General features: G+C 42.6%; 1 protein-coding gene and 1 pseudogene across 2 annotated transcripts in view; both read left to right on the forward strand.

Moving 5' to 3' along the window:
- Window positions 1-5,851, forward strand: part of LOC115275454 (zinc finger protein 177-like) — a 19,450-nt gene that overhangs the window by 987 nt on the left and 12,612 nt on the right. Inside the window, exon 1 of one of the 2 annotated variants that reach the window (XM_029919228.1) lies at window positions 5,462-5,538. The exons of the other annotated variant lie outside the window; for it this stretch is intronic. The gene's annotated coding sequence lies outside the window, so the exon portion shown is untranslated. Of the gene's footprint in view, window positions 1-5,461; window positions 5,539-5,851 lie in introns of those variants that run through there. 2 annotated transcript variants of the gene reach the window in all.
- The window catches only part of LOC115275457, a 5,056-nt pseudogene continuing 4,558 nt past the window's right edge, over window positions 5,354-5,851 (forward strand).

The following is a 5,851-nucleotide window of genomic DNA, read 5'->3' on the forward strand; positions in this document are numbered from 1 at the left end:
AAAGTGGACGTTGGGTCAAGAGCAGTCCTGTCTCCTACAAATATCACGTGAGGTACAGATGTAATTTTTTATAATTTTTAGTAGGTAAAAACTTTTTTTTAATTTTTTTTTATGTCTTTTATTTATTTTTGAGGGACAGAGAGAGACAGCGCGAGCAGGGGAGGGGCAGAGAGAGAGGGAGACACAGAATCTGAAGCAAGCTCCAGGCTCTGAGCTGTCAGCACAGAGCCTGATGCGGGGCTCGAACCCACGACCGTGAGATCATGACCTGAGCCGAAGCCGGACGCTTAACCGACTGAGCCACCCAGGCACGCCTCAGGTAAAAACTTACCTGTGAAATTATTTCTGATATGTTTTATTTAATCCAACTTACCCAGCTATTAGTATAAAATTATTAGTGGAATTAATGACAAATGCAGCTAATAGGGAATTATTAATGAAAAATTTTATGTTTCTTTCCTTTTGTACCAAGTTGTTGGAATCTGGCGTGGATGCTGCATTTTCATTGGAAATTCTTGATCTGTATTTAGCTTTTACTGTTTTACTGTTGAAAACGATCTCCAAACCCAGATTGTTGAAACATACTGAAAAGGTTTTTGTTTTTGTTTTGTTTTTTTTTGGTAACTGAATCAATTAGATTTCTAAAATCTAATTAACTAAAAGTAAAGTTAAGAATCTAGCTTCTCAGTCACACGAGCCACATTTTATGTTCCCGGTAGCCACAGAGAACCAGCCAATGGCTCCTGGGTTAGACTGCAAGTTCAGACATTGGAACGTTTCTGTGTACTTTGTATTGTATCCCATTCAGGAAGCACCAAAGTCCAAGTTGTCCCGTTGTTTTTTAGGGACGGGAAGCATCTCGTCAAGGTGCCCTTCTCTCTCAAACAGGCACATACTTCTTTTTGGTAATTCAGCTTGGCAACAGGGGAATAATCCGTGCCCTAACAGCCTTTCATCCAGGGGTTTCAACATCAGGTGTCGGTCTGCGCCTCAACCTATTTTTACATGGGGGAGGGGCGGGGTTACAAAATGATGTTTTTTTCTAATTATGTTTTTCCTTCTCCATTCTTTAGCTGTGCAGCTCCCTCCCCCCCTCCCGCCCCCCCTGTGGCCCCCCCCCCCCTGTCCTCTATACCTTTGTTTTCTTTTTGGAGTATCACAACATATTCTTGGGCTTTTCTTTCATTCACTATTTTATTTTATTTTATTTTATTTTATTTTATTTTTTATTTTTTTTTTTATTTAATTTTGATACAGAGAGAGACAGAGCATGGGGGGGGACGGGCGCAGAGAGAGAAGGAGACACAGAATCTGAAGCAGGCTCCAGGCTCTGAGCTAGGTGTCTGCACTGAGCCTGATGCGGGGCTCGAACCCACGAACTGTGAGATCATAACCTGAGCTGAAGTAGGACACTTAACCGACTGAGCCACCCAGGCGCCCCATCCAGGATTTTTAATAATATTGAATGTTGGGTATGGGGCCCCTAATGGATGGAACCACAGAGTTACAGTTACAGAAATACATCCTAAGGAACCTTTTATTTTCTCCAGGCTTAAGAAGAGGTAAAATTGGGCTGTCAAAAGGAAACGTTGTTGGAAATAATCACCCCTTTATTAATTAGATTTTATATCATAAGTTTTCACCCTTGAAGACCCTGTTTTAAATTACATTGGCTCTATTAACTATTTTACCTGGGGGTCTGTGGGGTTACATTTTAATAAACCAATCTGTGACTGCTAAAGACTGAATTTTAATTTATCATTATGTTAGCACATCTGTGTCTAATATGGAATGTTTTAGGGAACTGGGTATTATCACTAGGGAAGATTTAGGCAAGGTGTTAAAAAAATACAGTGACATTTGTTAAAGATGGTAAGGCAGACTTTTTTCAGGAGCATTGAGATGGGTGTAGGAATCACTGCAATGGGATTTTACAGCGTAGGGGAGAGCTCACACTCAACCCTGAGTACCACATAAGCAAGTGGAAATCTATAGCCAGGGACCAGAATGGGAGTTAAGGAATAGAAAATTAGTAAGAGGAAACATCACAGGTAAGGAGGATTCCGGCTAAAATGACCTAACAGGATTCTTACTAAAGACAGACCAGTGTGTGCCTGGGTAGCTCAGTCAGTTCAGCGTCCAACTCTTAGTTTTGGCTCAGGTCATGACCTCACAGTTTCATGGGCTCAAGCCCTGCACCAGTTGCTGCACAGCACAGAGCTTGCTTGGGATTCCTTCTCTCCCTCTCCCTCCCTCCCTCCCACTTCTCCACTCTCTGTCTCAAAATAAATAAACTTAAAGAAAGACGGGGCCCTGGGTGGCTCAGTCGGTTAAGCATCCCACTTCTGCTCAGGTCATGATTTCACAGCTCATGAGTTCAAGCCCTTGTTGGGCTCTGTCAGCTGGGCTCTGTGCTGACAGCTGGGAGCCTGGAGCCTACTTCAGATCCTGTCTCCCTCTCTCTCCCCCTCCTCCTCTTGCACTCTGTCTCTCTCTCAAATATAAACAAACATAATGAATAAATGACAGATTGATCAGACATCACCTGGGAAATGGTAGAGGATGAGGAACCTGATCAGGTATTTAGGGTGATCATGTATTGAGAGTTCTAGTTAAACTGACTTAATTTGCAGGATTCTTGCCCAGACTAGATTTTACAAGGAGGTGCACAGCTAGGCCTGGGCTGCTGAATGGTAAATGCTAGACACCAATTAATGCACAGCATATGATTTGATACAAAGTTCAAAAACAGAATTACAGTTTTACAAGGCAGAATAGTGCTTCCATTTGGAGAGGAGAAAGAAGTAATTTAGATGAGGCATATGAGTGCTTCAGGGGTCAAGAAATTCATGATAATGTACTGTACATTATAATTCTGCACTTGTTTGTATAATTCAATAAAATGTTTGAAAAATGAACTCAACTGGGGTGCCTGGGTGGCTGAGTGGGTTGAGCCTCCGACTTCGGCTCCAGTCATTATCTCGCATTCGTGGGTTTGAGCCCTGCGTCTGAGCTGTCAGCACAGAGCCTGCAGCCTGCTTCGGATTCTGTATCTCCCTGTCTCTCTCTGACTCAAAAATAAATAAAGCATTAAAAAAATTTCAGAAAAGAAAAATGAACTCAGCTATAATTTCCAAATGCTTTACCAACAAAACATACAGCATAGGTAAGGAAGTAATAAAAAAGGCAAAATTTAATTTTAAAAAGGTGAGGTTTTTATGGAAAGAAATAAATAAACTTTGGGCAAAGTCTGATTAGCACTCCACCTACTCCATATATTTTATGCCCTAAAGACCTAGGGGAGAGAGTCATATCTCTTATATGAGGTGTTTCTAAACTGATTTCCCACTGAAGTAGAGCAATATTTGAAATGTATCCTAAGTTTATTGTGTTGGAATTATGCTTTGCTTTAGATCAAAAGTTGAGTATCACTTGCCTCAAAAAGATGTCAGTTTTCAAGAGTCTTCTGTAATGGTTGTTTTCCTGTTCTGTCTTTATCCCACAGCTAGTCCTAAGTTTGCTAAAAAAAAGTCCTTGGCTGCGCATGCGTGTTGGGGGAGGCAGAGGATAATGTTCCTGATCTTTTCGTATTCTTTCCCTAACACTCATCATCAACTGATAGAATACAAATTTATGTGTTTATTACCTGCTTGGCCCTTGGGAATGTGGAAGAAATCTAACCATGGGGCATTTTCTGTTCACTGCGCTCTCAATGCCTACTGTAGTATGTAGCAAAGAAAAGGACCTTTGTAAATATTTGCATAATGAGTGAAGGCATAAGCTGATGTAAGGACTTGAAGGTAGGCACCTGGGCCTGGGTGTTTTTGCCAGCTGGAGGAGCTCAAAGATGTCTGAATAAATAAGCCATTTGTGCTGGGCATCCTCCAGACCACGCTCATGCTCTGCAATGCAGTAGGACTCACAAGACTCCTGCTGTTAGCCTCATGAAGGTTTTTTACAACCAAAGGATACAGATGTGAATCAGCAAAGGGATAAGTAAGACACATGGGATTAATTCCAGGACAAACCAGGCACAAGCATCTAGGCGTCAAACGGGCATTGCTTAACATTCCTAGTAACGATGTGTTGCATCACAGGAGGCTCACCTGATACAGTAGACTGGTCAGTTGGGCTGTGCTAACAAAAATACTACCAGTTGGATGTCTCATAAACAACAGAAATTTCGCAGTTGTGAAGGCTGGGAAAAGTCAAAATCAGGATGCCAGCAGATTTGGTGTCAGGTGAGGCCCTACTTCCTGGTTAATAAAGGCAGTCTTCTCACTGTGTCGTCACGTGACAGAAGGGGCGAGGTAGCTCGTTGGGGTCACTAATCCCATAATTACCGCTCAAAGTCCTCACCTCCAAAAACCATCACACTGGGGATTAAGTTTCATATATGAAGCCGTGGGGAGATGCAAGCATTGTCTATAGCACCTGAGCTTTGGTGTCATAAGTTTTTATTGTGGGTCAGTCCTATAGGCACATGCCACCTGCACGACTGACTTCAGCCACTTAGGCTCCAGCCTGAGTTCAAACTGTTAGAACATTGCCCAAAGCTTCAGGCATATAAAAGCATGTTTACCATAAATCACATTGTTAGCATAAAGTGTCTTGGTCAGACTATCTGTGTCCCAAGGGCCTCAGGCATACAAAAACATTCTTGGGGCGCCTGGGTGGCTCAGTCAGTTAAGTGTCTGGCTTCCAGCTTCAGCTCAGGTCATGATCTCACTGTTCGTGGGTTCGAGCCCCACATCGGGCTCTGTGCTGACAGCTCAGAGCCTGGAGCCTGCTTCAGATTCTGTGTCTCCCTCTCTGACCCTCCCTGCTTGCACTGCCTCTGTCTCTCAAAAATAAAAAACATTTAAAAATTTAAAAAAAAATTCTTAACAGGCGGGATATTCCATGGACATCTCCCACAAGCCCAGCCAAGAGTAGGTCTGAAGACCAGCCTTCCTCAGGAAAGGATTTGAGCAACCCAGACCTGGGTTAATCATTTGTTATACAGCATCTTTCAATGGTTGTCCAGACATGTTAGTAACAATAACTTCAGAAGTTCAGGCTTATGAGATAGAGTAACCTGTATTCAGACTCGGACTCTTCCTAATTGGTGACCTTGGGTCAGTGACTGCTCCTGTCTCAATGTGGGTTGCCTCAACCGTTCAATGATAGTAGTAACTATGTTGATTATCCTTTGAGCTACCACGGCTTGTGGCACAGAATAGGTATTCGGTAAATGGCAGTTATTTATATTCATGAGGTATACTGCTCTACCATAGTTTCTAAAGGCTTTTATGTAATGTAACTTCATCTTCTGCAGAGCTGACTAATGAACAATGCTTCCTGATAGCTGAGTAATGCCTATTGCTTAATGATTGATGGTATGTGGCGAGAATCCACTGCTTCTTAATCAAGAGGAACTGAGATTGACTTATCCACTAAATTCAGACACTGCCTTGAAGGACTTTGGGAACAAGAGGCGTTCATGCAGATTTTATTGTCATGCCCACAGGATGCCAGCCATTGATCTTTTCTCCGGTGGTAAGTGCTCCTTGACGCTCCGTCAGAGACTGCTTTAAACTGGCCTGTGAATTGACTGTCGTGTCAAGGTCTAAGCAGTCCTATTTCTATGCTGGCTAAGAGGGCTTATGTAGATAAAAACATCCTGATGTCTGAATCCTTGGATTTGGGAAGGAGGGATGAGGATGGATATTTTTATGGGAGACATTCTGCTTAATCAACATGAGATTCATTTTTGTTGTCCAAAGAAAACAACTTTGGGGCCCCCAGGTGGCTCAGTCAGTTAAGTGTCCAACTTCAGGTCATGATCTCATGGTTCATGAGTTTGAGCCCC

Source organism: Suricata suricatta, chromosome 12, assembly GCF_006229205.1.
Source record: "Suricata suricatta isolate VVHF042 chromosome 12, meerkat_22Aug2017_6uvM2_HiC, whole genome shotgun sequence".
Classification (NCBI taxonomy): Eukaryota; Metazoa; Chordata; class Mammalia; order Carnivora; family Herpestidae; genus Suricata; species Suricata suricatta.